The 15,680-nt window shown below is 47.4% G+C and overlaps 1 protein-coding gene across 6 annotated transcripts in view; it reads left to right on the top strand.

The window, feature by feature from the left end:
- Window positions 1-6,116: 6,116 nt before the first annotated feature.
- Window positions 6,117-15,680, top strand: part of LOC142419397 (lethal(3)malignant brain tumor-like protein 3) — a 52,410-nt gene continuing 42,846 nt past the window's right edge. For 2 of the 6 annotated variants that reach the window (XM_075522350.1, XM_075522343.1), the window contains exons 1-2: window positions 6,129-6,257; window positions 9,618-9,759. The gene's annotated coding sequence lies outside the window, so the exon portion shown is untranslated. Of the gene's footprint in view, window positions 6,258-9,617; window positions 9,760-15,680 lie in introns of all 6 variants that reach the window. The other 4 variants (XM_075522351.1, XM_075522344.1, XM_075522342.1 and 1 more) reach the window with 3 other exon arrangements.

Raw genomic sequence — 15,680 nt, 5'->3', positions numbered from 1 at the left:
TGCTTTAGTCCGACTTCTCTAGTTACACCCAGAGCAATTTGGAGTTGAGGCTGGAGCCTCAGCTTGCCTCTTCCCAGCATATTTTTGGGGAGTTTTTCCTCCTAATAAAACACCTGTGCTTGGAGGGAACCTTCATAAAAGGAAAAAAAAAAAAGGGCAGGATGTGCTTCGGAGGAGCTCTGGGCTTGGAAAGGCTGAGGGTGGTGGGGGCTGCTCTGCTGGCGTGTCCCCAGCATCCCCGTGGACGTGGGGAGGAAGGAAGGTGGCTTCCAGCAGGGGTTTTGTAGATGTTCCTGAATAATATCCCAATTTTAGACTTGGGCCATTAGCAAATTGCTCAAGCTGAACTTTCCACAAGCTCTTCCGTTGCACGGGTGGCTTTGGATGAAGAACTGACGTCCCCAGCACCCTGCTCTGCCTGCCAGCAGTGTTCTGAAAAATAAAAGGTAAAACCTATTTTGTGAGTTCTTGCTTGGTTCTGGAAAAAAAAGGTTAGTTATGGCTTTATCAAAAACTTTTCTTTAGCAAATTTCAAACTGCTAACAATACTTAACGACAGCAGTTCTCGCAGCTAGATGTTAACTTCATAGGTGCGAGTAATTCTGTATAATTTGATCATTTGAAACTTGTACAGCCATATTAAAAAGATGAAAGGGTGATAGATCATAAGAGTTGCTTTCAAGACAAAATATTTCCGTAGAGTTTAAGAGGGGTCAGGGCTTGGTGAGTGGCTCAGACTTTATCAAATGTCATATTGCTACAGCAGCATGAGAAAGCTCTGCGGAAGTGATATTTAATTTCTTTAGAAGGAAAAGCCTTTTTCAGCTATATATATTTAGTGCTTTAACATCTTAGGCTCTCATAATAACATTTCTAATCCCTTTTTTGCTCCTTAATCTTAGTAGAGAAGCAAACCAGGCTATGCAAGATGTTTGCTAATAGGGGATAACTAACTGAAAAATACCTTTAAGAAAATCTGCAAATGATAAAGTCTAGGCTGAGACTTTAAAAAGTGACTCTGGCTTTTGCTGTCTGGCTGCCAAGGCTGCTCCTGATGAAGCGAGCGTGGTTTGAGTGAGCCCTCTGGGAGAACCATTTCTTCCCTAAATGCCTGAAGACAGGCCTTTGGAGACGGAGGTACGTGGAAAACTTTTGGCTGAGGTGTAAATTTTCATTGTGTGCAGCGAGGGACGTTCCCTGCAACGGGACGAATCCTGCGAGGTTGCACGCGTGAGCACCGCGGGCGGTGCTGAAGGTACGAGGGGAGGTTTCTGGGTGTGCGATGGGGCGTTAGCGTCGGGGTTTTGATACAATTAATTGTAAGTTCCCTGCTCTTGTTCCTGCCAGTTTCAAAGCAGGTGATTGATTGTTGCGAGCAAATTTTCAAGGGGTAGAAAAAGGAGTTTTTCATTAAAAAGGTGTTGGATAGTTGGGCGGCCCAAGATCTGTGCCTGTTTGCCCAAGTCTGTCTGCTTCTGTAGCAGGAGGAGCTTTTGGCTTATCCCTATGGGGCAGCTCTTAACAGAATCACTTAAGTACTTAGAGATGCACCTAGAGCATCGATGTGGAAGCACTGTTCTCGATTGCGATATGAACTTGGTCACCTATCGGAGACAGGGTCTTCTGCAAAGCCCAGGGTTGCTTACCTGCACTCCAGGTTCCTGCTACCTCAAGAAACCTTGCTCCGAGGCTGTGATCCGGCTGGATTTGTTTTGAACACGAGTAACCCCAGTGGAGGGCTGGGACTCTTCTCATGCTTGACGTGTGCGTAAGCACTTGCTACGATTTGGCTCTGCACCCTCCCGTGCTTTAGTTTACCCCTAAATGTGCCCAGATCTAAGCAGGGGCTGCAGTGGTGGAGCAGCCCCAGCAGCAGCGTTACCCCATCCCCAGGACAAGCTGCTTTCGCAGCCTCCCGAGTCCTTTTTTCGGCCGGCTTGAGGCTGCCACATCTCTGGTTGCTCCCATGAAGTTAACAAACAAAGCCAGGAACCCGGCTGTGCCACCGCACGCACGTGACGGCAGCTACAGCTTGCTCTGGGCACCCACTCAGAAAGGATGTGGTAGGAGCAACGAGGGGAGAGCGACTTCCTGAAGAGGAGATTTCATCAGCTGCAGCCATCAGGAAGGTGAAAAATTAAACCCTTGCACCGGCTCTGGGCTATGACCCGTCCTTGGCTGTCAAATACCCCAGCGTCTTCCTGCGGGAAGGCCCCAGTGCTGGCAGCAGGACCAGCAAGTGGCTTGTCTGGGGCTGTGTCCCCATGCATCCTGCTCTGGGGGGACCTGGTGATGCTCCCGTGGGGTGGACGTGGTGGGGAGGGGGTAGCTGTCCCAAAACGCGCCGAGCTGCTGAGCAAAGCAAGCTGCAACGCCCTCGCCCCGCTGCCTCTGCGCATCTCGGCTGGGGCTCTCTTCCTCTGCCGTAAAGGCAGGCAGCGAAGGCAGCCTTCAGCAAGGCACGCTTTAAAGCAGGATTTAGCACGTAAAAGGGGTTGCTGGCGCTGTTTGCAGAAGGTAGGGAAGTTGGTATTAAAAAAAATAAAAGGCGTTATTTCCTCCACCTCCTGCCTCCGTGGGGTGGGCGACTCCAGCCGCCACCAAGTCCCTGTGGGCTCCCTGCAGCCCCTTGTCCCCTGGGCCCTGGTCTGGCCGGGGGCTGGGCGGGAATGGGCTCTTCCAAGGAATCAGCTGTGGTCCCCATCGTGCCCAGTGCCCCCAGTTGAAGGCTGAGATGATGACGGTCGTTGCCTTCAGCCTCTCTGCCTACGGGTGCTGGTGGGCTCTGTGGGCAGGCCCGGGGGTCCTCAAACCTCTCCTGGTCCCTGTGTCTCCATCTTGGCTGTGATCCCAGCATCTCTTGCTTCTTTTCCAGGACTGAGACTCCCCCCGAAACAGCCCCGCAGGCTGCTGACAGCTGAGGTGCTCCAGGTCCCATCCTGAGAGCACCGCGTTGCACCCACCACCCCTCCATCACCACCCCTCCATCACCACCCCACCAGCACGTTTGCCCCATCCCTGCCCCGAGGGAGCTGCTTCGGGCTGCAAAGCCCTCGAGCACCGTGAGGTCTCGAGCCCGGGGGGTGGCACCTCCGCTCATCATCCCCAAATCCCCAGCGAGCAGTGTTTTAAAAAGGCAAAACAGCGGCACTGAAAATCAAAACCCTTTTTTCCCCACCACCCCCAGCTCGGGGCGTGCTGCGGTTCACGCAGAGCCGGCCTCCGTGGGAGAAAACGGCCCGCTGTAATCCAGGTGAGAGGAGCTGCTTTCCCCAGCATTTTGGGTGCGTTATGCTAAATTCTTATCTGAATTCGGCAGCTTCGGGAGGTGGCATCTGGCAGGACGGCGCTGGAAGGGAGCGCATCGGGAATCTCTTGCTCTCTTTTATTCTTTCCTAATTCCACCCTTGCTCAATGTTTTGTCCAAGAGAAAAACAAAACTATTTGAGGCGTGTCTGGAAAGCAGGAAAAAATCGGAACACAGACATTTCCATGGCACCTTCTCCTTTTGCTGCGTAATCCCGGGTGCCTTGGAGGGGCAGGGACGATGTGAAGCCTCAGCCTGCTGCCTGCACAGAGCGTGCCTCGGTTTCCCTACCTGTAGGATGGAAATACTGGCTTGGGTCCGTCTGCTCTCGGGTGACGGGCATCATCACTTCCCCGCCGACCCGTTGCAGGAGCACTGCAGTGTCTTACACGATGTAGGGAAAGACCTAGGGAAGGGCGACCGCCCCGTGAGCGTGCTCATCCTCCCGGCCGGTACCACCATTTGCAGCCCAGCCCAGGTACCTTTTTGCACCAGATGTGTGGCCTGGGGTGTCGGAGCAGGAACTTCCAGGACATTTGGGGACATCTTATTCCCAATCATTAGGCTGAAGCGTCGTAAGTGCCCCCCACGGCAGGGCGGTGATTGCACCAGGTCTCTGCAGCAGCGCGGGTCGCCATGCCCAGCACCCCTCTGCCACCAGCACTGCAACGGGCAGTGCTGGGCACGTGCCTGCTGTATAATTTAATGTTCATTTTTGTCTCAGGGGTGTCTGAACATCACCGAGTGAGTCTCCCCTGCTAATTTTGCATAAAAGTGTAGGTTTTGTATCAAAACCTTCGGCTCATGCGGCTCACCGGTGCTGGCATCTAAGTGTTTCCCAGCCTGGAGCTGCTGCAATCACGGTGCTGCACCACGGGCTGGTGAAACCGCAGGGACGTAACTGGCAGCAGTTGTGAAGCCAGTGCAATAATGGTAATAATAATAATAATATAAAATAATAATAATATTGCATGGCCGGAGAGGAAGAATCAGTGGAACGTCTGCAATAGTTCTGCAGTATTTCCAAGCAATATTTCTGTTTGAATAATTAAAGACAAGAAAGAAGCCAGCGTTAGGATGGAGATATCTACCCAGATGCACTCAAAAAGAGTCCTAAGATCTGATTTAGGGTTGGGAGACCCGTCTCACCGGGGAACCGCAACCTGTACGTGAGCTCTGAGGAGGGAAAGCATAAATTTGCGTGGCAAGCGCAGGGTGGGCTCTGTCCTGAAACAATCGGTCAAAGCAGTGAGAAAAAAGGGTGAGCAGCCCCAAAACAGGGATCGCTCAACAAAACTTAAAAGTACTGCAATTAAAACCAAAATATGAGTCTAAATAAACATGGATAGTTTCGTTATAAATAACTCTTTCAGCTCCTCACCGTTCCCTGGACCTAGCAAGGAAACCTGGACCTAGCAAGCGCTTAAACACCGGGCAGGAGCATCTGCAGCATTAGGGCCGTAACTGGAACTTGCTGACGCAGATGAGGTGAGAAATGTGTTTGTTTTCTGACTAATTTTAAAGACGGGTATTTTATGTGCCTCACTCGAGGGGTTATGACGATGTGTATTTCAAATGGGCCATTTCAAATGTCATTTATTATTTTCCTGAAATCCCATTCCATTTAAGTTGTCACAGCTTGGGGCCCGCTCGTGCTCCTTCCTCACTTACTACGGCAAAAAAAAACCCCAAAGCGTCATTAAAAAACCCTACCGCTGTTTTTTTTATTGTTTCAAAATTCAAATACAAAGGAAAATAACATTCTCAGATGAGAAGAAAAACAAGTTTAACAAATGCAGAGAAGAGGGGGAAATATTTTATCTGAATCACCGGCGAGGGAGGCAGGGCAATGGAGCGGCCCATGGCGGTCACAGCGCGCTGGGTGCCGGTGGTAACAGCGATTTACGTCTCCGTTTCCCAGATCCCCGTGAATGTGCCTTAATGCCCCAGGGGTGCGCCGAGGCCTCACCCCCGGCCAGCTCAGGGAGAGCAGCACCAGGCGTGGGGCTGTGCCCCCCGGGACCCACGCCTGCCCCGCTCCCAGTGCCCCCACGGCCCCACGCCTGCCCCTGGTCCCATCCCAGCGCCTGGTCCTGTCCCAGCACCTGCCTGTCCCAGTGCCAGCCTCATTCCAGTGCACACCCGTCCCAGTACCTCCCCATCCCAGTTCATCCCCATCCCAGTGCCTGTCTGTCCCAGTGCCAGCCTCATTCCAGTGCACGCCTGTCCCGGTACCTCCCCGTCTCAGTTCATCCCCATCCCAGTGCCTGCCTGTCCCAGTTCATCCCCATCCCAGTGCCTGCCTGTCCCCGTGCCAGCCTCCTTCCAGTGCCTGCCTGGCCCAGTACCAGCCTCATTCCAGTGCCAGCCATCCCAGTGCCTGCCTGTCCCAATGCAGGCTCCATCCCAGTGCCTGCCCCTCCCAGTGCCAGCTGTCCCAGTACCTCCCCATCCCAGTGCCTGCCCCTCCCAGTGTCAGCTGTCCCAGTACCTCTCCATCCCCGTGCCAGTTCATCCCTGTCCCAGCGCAGGCTCCATCCCAGTGACTGCCCCTCCCAGTGCCAGCCCTGTCCCAGTTCATCCCCATCCCAGTGCAGGCTCCATCTCAGTGCCAGCCCTGTCCCAGTTCATCCCCGTCCCAGTGCCTGCCTGTCCCAATACCTCCCCGTCCCAGTGCCAGCCTCGTCCCAGTTCACCCCCGTCCCAGTGCCTGCCTGTCCCACTGCCCAGTCCCATCCCAGTGCCAGCCCCGTCCCGTCCCCGTCCCCATCCCAGTTCCCCGTCCCGCCCTGCCCCCAGCGCCGCCTCAGCCGGGGCCGGGACCGGCGAGGAGCGGGACCGCCGCGCATGCGCTCCTCCCTCCCGCGGGACGGCCGGGGCAGTAATTGTTACCGGAGTTAAAGAGAAAAAGACCCGGTACGCGGGAGAGGCATCGGGCGGCCGGGCCGGGGTGAGTGGGAGCGGCGGGGGGGGACGGCGGGAGCGCGGGAAGCCGCCGGCCGCCATCTTGTGGCGGGGGGCGGCGGGGCCGAGACGGGCCGGGCTCCGCCACGGCGAAGCGGCCCGGCCCGTCTCGGCCCCGGGGTCTGTGAGGGGAAATGGCGCCTCCGGGGCGAGGGGCAGCCCCGTCTCCCGTCGTAGCTCGGCCCCCGGCGAGAACGGGCCCCTCTCCGGGGGTCTCCTCCCCGCTGGGTGCTGAGGAAACCCCTCAGGGTTTCCCTCAGCTTAAAGCTCCCAGTTGGGTGGGGAAAGTGTATTTTAAACCACTCTAAAGGGGAAAGTCCACGCTAAAGCTCAGCTAAGGACGCGTTCAGAAGACGAGTTTAAGTTGCTCACAGGCTGCGGAGCGAAATTATAAACTATTTACAGTTTCTGGTTTGTTTTGTTTTTTTTTTTTTCCCGTTTCTAATGGGTCCACAAGAGGTGGTTGAGAAAATCGGGGTTATCCAGCCCTGGTGGAAACGTCTGGGGAGTGTGAAAACTCAAAAGTATTTAAAAATATATAAATACAGTGCAATAGAAAGAGAACTTGGAGACTTACCCAAGACCAGAAAAATTTAAGTTTGAAAATAGAGGTTTTTTTACATGAGGGGGAAAAAAACATCATCAAACTTTCTGACAGCAAATTCAAAGACTAGAACTAATGATATCAAGATTTTATGAACAGAGGGAAGGCCAGTGCCAGATAAATAGAGGGTTAAATATAACACTTTAAAAGTATTGATCAGTGCTCCGGGTAAAGATCGGTATGGGGCAATCTTAATGATGTTTGGTGTTCAGAAGAAAGGGATTAGGACAGTTTTATTGACGCTTGGTGCCGCAAGGAATTGGATTAGATTTTTAATATGAAAACATTTACTCTAATTTATTCAAATATCGCCCAGATAAGTTTAAAAAAGAAACAAAAACATACACGCGTTGGTCTGTAATTGGGATTAAGGGATAAAGAGCTCTGATCTTTGGTGCCAGATTGCATAAGACCGCTCTGGTTCCTGTCTTATCTAATAAAACAGAAGTAAAAGGAGAGAAAAGGGGTACTTGATGCTGCAAACTCTTCTTACCATGCAGCAATTAACAACAGTCCGATGTGGTCTCGTTAGCGTCAGTGTTTTGCTTCCTCACTGTTCCTTGTCCCATCTATTTAGATTATATATTTTTGAGGGTGGGGACAGTCTTTTCCTCAGTGAATATTTCTACTTGGCGGTGTAAGATATGTAATAATAATTAGTAAGAGTCCCCTGGGTAATTTGCTGGATTGTAGTCTTACAAAGTAATTACAGATGCAATTAAAATGGAGGACATTTTTGGCCTCTGTGCTCTAGTTTTGGCCTAAAATTGATTGCACCTTACATTGCAAATAATCCCATTAAGGCTGAATGCGTGTGAAATAATAAATTGTAATTCATCGTGAGTACAGAGGTGGAAACGGAGCCCGAATTTGAGCTGCCGAGTACAACTGGGCACAACTACTGGGCAGATTGTGCAGGGCCAGTTCCATTTTTCTTGGCCAGAGTTAATTTATCTTGCCTTTGTGGTTTTTATTGTCATAAGAAGTAAGTTGCAGTAGGGTGAGTGGTTACAAACAGATGTGCTCTGCAGATGATTCCTGACCGACTGACTTCTCGTGGCCCAAGGGCGTGTTTTCTTTGCCTCAGCCGTGCTATTTGTCTGCACTTTTTACCACCAATTCTTTATTTACTGGAATTTTAAGGCAGTAGCAGGAGCATGAGTCTTTAGACTGATTATTAAAAGTAGCATCTAGAATGTATTTAAAACTGCAACTGCAATTTTACTTCATAATGGTTGGCTTAAAACGGTGTCGTTTTATCTGCAGGAGGTCTGGCTCTCCCTTATCTCACTTCTACCTTCATGCAAAGCTTTTAGTCTAAACACTTCTAGGTACGATGATATATTCCTTTGCAGGGGGGATATGAATTTGGGGGTAAAGCCTCAGTGTAACTCCCATTTCCTTTTCCATATGAACACTGGTATTTTTTGAGAGGTGAGAAGTGTGGTGGGCTGCAAGCCTGACAGTGGGAGATGGGTAATGAGATCAGATTCTCCCAGGGTAGTGATGGAGACAGTGATGGAGATGTGGATGAAGGTGTGGAGTGTTGTCTCTTCAGCCTTCCTGTGCCAGTCCATGCCTCACTTCTGCACAGGAAAGGGTTTTGGAGGCCTAAATCCCATTATCAGAATTGCACAATTTGAATGTCAGGAAAACATAGTTAAACTGGGTGAAAACCAGACTGAACCACAGCAACAGTTACTCAGGACCTCTGTAGTCTTTTTGTGGAATAACAAGGTGGTTCCTGAGCTGCAATGCCAGTTCTTCTTCCCCAGACAAACACTGTTCCCTCCCTCCTCTATAACATTCCCTCTAGAAATTAAAGTTTATAATTTTTAATCTATTTCAGCCTTTTCTCAAGCCTGCCAGCAGGGTGTTGTCTAGAGGTAGAGGAGAGGGAAGAAGGTAGCACAGTGGGTTGAAAAACTAGAGGCTGGGGGGAAAAATGACCAAATGTTTACTTGTTAACGAAGGCTGGCAGCTGAAAGCTCTGGCACGTGGAATCAATTAGCAGTGGAAGCAAACAGAGACCCGACCAAACCCGTCCTTCCTAATTAGTAGCACTGACTGTGCTCCGCAGGTGAGGTATGCATGCAGATGTGCTTTGCTAAATTTGGCAGATCACTTTCCAGATGATGGTTCAACTTATTGGCAAAATACTTTACCTCCAAGGAATGGATGTTTTATGGCTAGGTTTAGCATCTTTTGGCTCAACCCCTTGGTTTTGGTTTTTTTTATTTCTGATTGAATCCAGCTAAATCATGGGATAAAAGCTTGGGTAGATCTAAACAAACGGAGGTGGAAGCTGTATTCATGAACCACATAGGATTTGTTTCGATGACCCTATTTATGCTGTAGGTTTTAAACCAAACAAAATATGCGATTTAACCAAGAAACCTGAACATAAGCAGTGGCAGAGTTCATTCTCGGCTGGTGTGAGGCAGATCAAAGCTTCCTCGTGTGTTGCTGTTTGGCTGGCAGCAGGGCAGTGCAGAGCTGAGGTCCCGTTGGCACATCAGATGATCCCAGGCATGGAAATAGTCACCGCTCTTAAAAGTCATGTGGCTCATCTGTCTCTTTGTGGTGGGGTTGGTGGAGACAGGAGTTTTGGAAGGCTTGCAGGGGTGTGCTGTGTCTTCCAACCTGCATCAGAATGGTGCTTCAAATAGCATATGGCAGCTCTTCTTGCATTCCTGCTGCTCCATGTCTTTGTGTGACCCTTTCTTTTCTCTTTGCACATAGTTTGTTGGGATGTTGTTTGTTTTTTTGGACTGCTTCCTCGTATTTGGTCTCCACAATGCTACTTTATGGTGTCCCCAGAAGCTGGAACATGAATGGTGAGAATGCTGGAGCAGGGAGAAGATAGCTGCAGTGAATTTACAGGGTGAGCTACAGTAGTTTCAGCCTTCACTTCCCTTGTTAATGCTAAACTCACGTGCCCTTGTCGTGGCTCTAAGGAGATGCTTTCTTCCCTGTGCTGTGTTCGGAGGATGTCTTTATGGCTAGAGAGGGATAGCAGCGTGGCGCAGGACCCGGAAGCCTGTGCTCCGTCCTGTCTGCCCCCACGCACTGGAGCCTGGGCTCCAGTTTCCCAGTTGGTGCTGGAGCTATGTCCACTTTGGGGGCGGAATATATGCAAGTTTGGCATAATGCAGCTTTTCAAATGAGATAGCATAGGAATGGATCTCTTAAGGTTTTTTTAATAAATAAAGTAAACACATAGGAAAAAGGTCAGTCCCATAAAGGTGTATTTTTTTTACATTTCTTTATTTCAAACAGTGCAAGGCCCTTACCTGCTCAGCAGTCCTTTTTGTTGTCCTTCACTTGTGTTGAAACCAGGTGCAGGTTTCTGTACTTCCAGCGGGTCACCCTTGGCTACAGAAGAGGTATTGAGAAGGACTTGCCTCTGAAATGCCTGGAGAGGGTCTGCAGCTGCTCTGGCTCACTCAGTTGCGAGAGCAGGCATGGCAAGATCGGGGATGGTACTGGGTTGTTGGAGAAAAAGAGCATCTTGACTCTGGTTTGTAACTCTTACTGTTCTAAAGCTGATACAGGGATATCAGAGCCCAAGGTATCATTTATTATCCTTGTTTTATAAATCACAAGATGTTTATAAATCACGTTTGGAAAACGTTGGTACTTCTGTGTGGATTGTGGGTGAGTTTTTTTTCTCTATTTTTTTTAAAGCTGGAAATTAGGGTTATAAGTTTTCAAGGTGAAAAGTTGGATGATAAAGTAAAGAAAGCGTGCTGTTCTGGGCACACTCAGTGAAGCTCCGAAGCACGTGCAAAACCCTTTAGGAAATCAAATAGGACTAAGCATATACTTAAGTGCATTGTTGGATCAATAACAGCAATATTGCTCACGAAATTTGCACGTTTTCTTCCCCCGCTCACCGTTCATGACTGTGATATCAATCCATCTGTACTTGCTGAAACTTCTGGTGGGAAAGGAGGGGTGGAAAATGGCTTATGTATGTGTGCAAGCTGTGCTTTTTTTTTGTATTATCTGAAAGAATACTTCTCTAGGTTTTTGTTTAAGTAGTTCCGTGACTAAACACTTCATTTTTCAGACTCAGATGCTTTTCTAAGAAGATTCATTTTTGACCTAACCTTTTCTGCAACAGGGGTGGCAGTATTTTTACAATTTGTCATTGTATTTAACACAAAGAAGGCATGTGATGCTTAATTGAAAGAAGTTTGGATGTTTTTATATGGCCATCTGTGCCAGGTTTTACTTTAATTCCTTCATTCTGTAGTAATGCTAAATCTGCAGATAACAATTTGACTGCATACTATGCCAAGCTATTTAGAAAACAAATACCAGAAGAAAAATCTGTTTTGCAATTTTTGTTGCACAATTATGTATACAGAATATGGGCACTCTGGCTGGTTCTGCCTCTTGACTTCAGCATCAAATGGATCTGAAAGACAAGCCTACACTTGTATTTTTTAAGTTTGCTTTGTCAATTCTGTGCACTTTTTTGCTTTTGAAATACTTGACATGCATTATTCAATGTGGAGCAATTGCTGTTGGTGTCAGTATGATGCATGAAAAACTTGTGGAGTAGGTACTGGTAGTTCTGGAGTTTAATACTAGTTCCCTTAACACCAGTCATTTGGAGTTTAGATAACTAACCTTAATTATTCCCCACAAAATTATAAGTATTCAGAAAAGTACAATGTAGTAAAGTGGCTTCGGCACAGAAGGAATTCAAATAACTAATGCAGACATTTGACATCCCTTTAAAGCGTCTATCTGGGACCCAACACCCAACTTGCAGCCGTTATAGGTGTCATAAATGTTGGAGGACAACAAAACGTTATGGGTAATGGTGTGCTCCTCTTGATTGCGTTCATTAACTACTTCCACTTTAAGAGCATGTTTTATTGCAAAATTAATTCTTTGTGTCTTATTTAAACATGTAAGTGTGTGACTGAAGTTTTAGTTTTCCATTAGAAGAATCACTTTTTTTTTCCCCCAGCACTGCAATTTTTATGTTGTCACAAAATTGACTTTATCTTGAATCACAAATCTTACAGCTTCCTTACAGGTCATTAAGTTTTGAATTAAAATAGTTCTGATTAGGAGTGATGGAAAGTATTTATATCTTGCACTGTTGTTGTAGAAATTAGATCAGATTTAGAAATGGCAGAAGTTCCAGCATCTTGCTAGGGAGTGCTTTGGGTCTCTCCTGCAGAGCTTCTTCTGAACGTGACAGTTTTTATGGGGTATGATTTCTGCGTGGGCACTGGGTGAAGTTCACGAGTGCGTGCAAGTGTTACGGTGGTTACAGGTGGTTCCCCGAGACTGGGATTAGCAGTGTCGCGGTCTCAGGCCTCGAGGAGACGTCCCTGGGCCTCCTGGCTGAGCCCATTGAGTGTCAGGTTTGCGCAGGGCTTTGTCAGTGGCTGGGTGCCTTCTCCAGAGCTACTGTTCTTCAGAGGCAGGAGGAGGTGAGGAGCTTGGCACCAAACGTTTTTTATGAAAGCTATAAAAATGAAGTTAAGGTGTGCTTCTCTTCCTTGCTTTCAGTAAACGAACAGTACGTGTGAACTCCATGGACGTGGAAGGAGATTTTGTACCTTCTTTCGTGTCCCTTCCCTTCTGCTGAGAATAGGTCGAAATGCTCTCCAGCGTAGCACTGAGTGCCTTGTTCATCTCCTGCAGCAGAAGGGACAGGAGAAAGGCTGTGTCCTTGCTGGCTTCACGATGTCACATAAATCTAAAGAGAGAGGTAGCAAAGTGAGTATGATCGCAGATGGGGATAGTGAGCCTAGAAGTGAGGCAGCACCACTCTCAGCCTTCACAATCCGGTGTGCTGCCGCTGCCTTGCTGAGCACTTGCTTTGCAGTGTGCTCCGTGGGGGAAGCTGGCTGGTGTGTCAGCTGGGCAGGGAACGGGTCTGTGTGTAAGACGGGCACTTTGCAGAAAGCGCGTTTACGTAGCGAGCAGCCACAGCCTTTGTGGCTGCTTTTCTTTTGACAGCTGAAATAAATATATGTGCACGGGTGTGTATTTTTGACACAACTGTGTCAAGAAACCAAGAGATAGCAGCTTATGAGCTACGATGCTGGTTTGGGCTTAATACTAGGATCAGCTGCTGGGTTTAGAGTAAACTCACAATATTGCTGTGAGATTATATAAACTGATTTAAGTCTCATTGCCATGGTGCCTGTTTTTTTGTCTCTCAGCACAATAACACCTAAGCGTAATCCATACATTAACGTGTACTTAGGGTAACCTTGGAAGGGCTGTATTGTACAAATGAACATGGCAAACTCCCGAAAACCACAGTAGTTTATCTTGGTGGTCTTGCGGCAGAGCTAAGACAAAAAGTGTTTGCTTCTCCTCCGTTCCAGCCCGTGCTGCAAGCCCAAGGCATCCCTCTCCTTTCCTAGACCATTTGCCCCCTCTGAACTTTCAGAGCAGTATTTTCCTTGTATTGTAGTTACAATTTTTCTCTCTTTTCCTGAGAACCAGAAATTAGTGGGAAGTACAATGGGTAGGGCCTGGATTCCTCAATTCTGAATTTTATCTTTTTTTTTTTCCTTCACGGACATAGATAGTGAGCGCACTTAAGTCTTCTTTGTGCCGTTAAGTGCTTGCCGGTGGCTACTGACACTTTCTCTTGAGGCGTTGGTACGGTTCCATTGCAGGCTCTGAAAGTTCATTTCAGTCCCTGACTGATGAGGTTCCTGGAGGTGAGGCTGGTTTTTTTGGTAATGGTATTAGTTCAGCCTTGCAAAATATTACTTGCCTGAGGTGAGTAATAGCTTTTGATGGGTAAGTAAAGTATCATCAGTCATCATCATAGCAAAGGACAGGCAAATGATTTTTGTGTCTGAACTGGTAAGTGTTCAAAGCAGTTCCTGAGACCAGATTAGTTGTGCCCTGCGAGAAGTCATGAATTTTTTTTTTTTTGTTTCTGTTTAAATTGCAGTTCAGTTCTCCACTAACGTCAGAAGGGTGACTGGCAGATCTAATGCGCTGGGTGTTAGACACCGCTGCCAAATCTTACAAGAAACTGGGGATGCGCAGAGCTGTGAATGCCAGCTCGCTTTGAGTGCATACATATTACACTGAATTAAATGACCAGCTTTGCTAGGTTTCCCATTCAGTTTTGGGGAAGAAGGGTGATTTGTAAGTTGGTTATTCCCAGAACAGCACAGTATCAGATGGTTTTCTTGATGCCAGCTGCTTCTCAAATGCAATTTTGCCTCCTGGTACATGGAGGCTTAGCCAGAAGGGCTGCGAACTTCAGTGTTGTTACTTGATTTACAGTCTTTGGGTTTATTGCACCATTGTGTTTTTCATATTTACCCTCATATAAAGACACTGAAATCCTCACATGATGGGAAACCAACCTGGCAGCATCTGAAACAGGATTTCTGTTGAAATGTTTCTCTTCCCATTAGGTCTGATGGTGTGGAGAGAAATACAGTGAACCCCCGTCCACCCATTTAGCCTTCATGCTTTTATTTGTTTGTATGAACTTGCGCCTTTTTTCTTTCTTTTTTTTTTTTTTGGTCTCCTAACTAAGGCAAGATGGATGTTAAAAGCCAAAGCTGGTTTTCTACAGTAATGATGAAGCAGTTTCCCACGGCTGCCCTGTGGTTCAGTGGCAGAAACGAGATCAAAACCTGAGTATTTCTGACCTCCTCTGCCTGTGGATCCCCTGTCTAAAGCTAAAGCACAGAGGCCTGGGTGGTAGCATATTAATTATGAACCATTATCTCTGCCAGCATGGTAGTCATTTATCATTTCATAAATGTGAATCTACGACTTGGGACTGAATGACTCATCTTAGTTTTGCTGTATCTTCTTTTGCGTTAATGTTTCTGAGTCTTAAAATGTTAAAGATGAAAAGCAATCACAAATGGGGAACATTCGTGCTTGACTACGGCTCTTCAAAATGTTTCAAGTTAGTTTCTGCTGTCTTTTTAATTGCACAGTTTTCTTTCCTTTATTGGGCTATCTTGGTTTTATTGTAGATTTTACTGATAGGGAGCATTATAAGAAAGTAATTTCTTTATTATATTTTTCTAGGAGTTTTACTAGATTTATAAAATATAGGGATGAAGAAGGCCCATTATTGTATCAGGTCTTCTCTGGTTAGTACAAGATTATTTTCTACATTGTGATTTTTGACAGTTTTCCTGCCCCAGTTTTAAATAAATTCTACAACTTAATTACTTCTGTCCAAGTATCTTCCAAACCCCTCATCCCAGACGGAGCTCTGTAAATAGTCTTGATGTTCGAGCTTCTTTATTTTTAAAGCCTGAATGCAAAGAGTAACATCTAAAAAGTGATGAGTTTGCCCTCGCTGAAACTGGTATCAAAACGTTGGCTACAAACAAGCGTTTATCGACATACAAGGCTACATCAAATATTAATGTATGGTGAGCCTTCAGCTACGGTTGTGCAATACCACCCTACATAAGGCTTATTTAGTCCGATTCATAGATCTCCGTACAGCTGTGTGTGTGGTGCGGATGCGGATCTGTTCTGTGTACGTAGCCAAGGACACCAGCTGCGGATCTTCCGCACCTGCAGTTCGGTTAAAACCAGTGGAAGCTGAACTGGCTTCCGCAGCTTGACTGCTGCTCCGCTTTGCTCCCGTTTTCACCCTCCTGACTCATTCTGACTTGCCTATATGCCGCTAATCTTCACGATTATGCAGGATTGTAAGTAGCTGGAATTTTATATTTTGGGGAAATAAAAAAAAAAAAAGGAGGAGGAACTCCTCTTACGGGGATTAGATTGTGATACTCAAAGATACTTGGTATTGCAGTTTACAAACAT

Source organism: Mycteria americana, chromosome 21 (genome assembly GCF_035582795.1).
Source record: "Mycteria americana isolate JAX WOST 10 ecotype Jacksonville Zoo and Gardens chromosome 21, USCA_MyAme_1.0, whole genome shotgun sequence".
Taxonomy (NCBI): domain Eukaryota; kingdom Metazoa; phylum Chordata; class Aves; order Ciconiiformes; family Ciconiidae; genus Mycteria; species Mycteria americana.
This window is presented reverse-complemented; position numbering and strand designations above follow the sequence as displayed.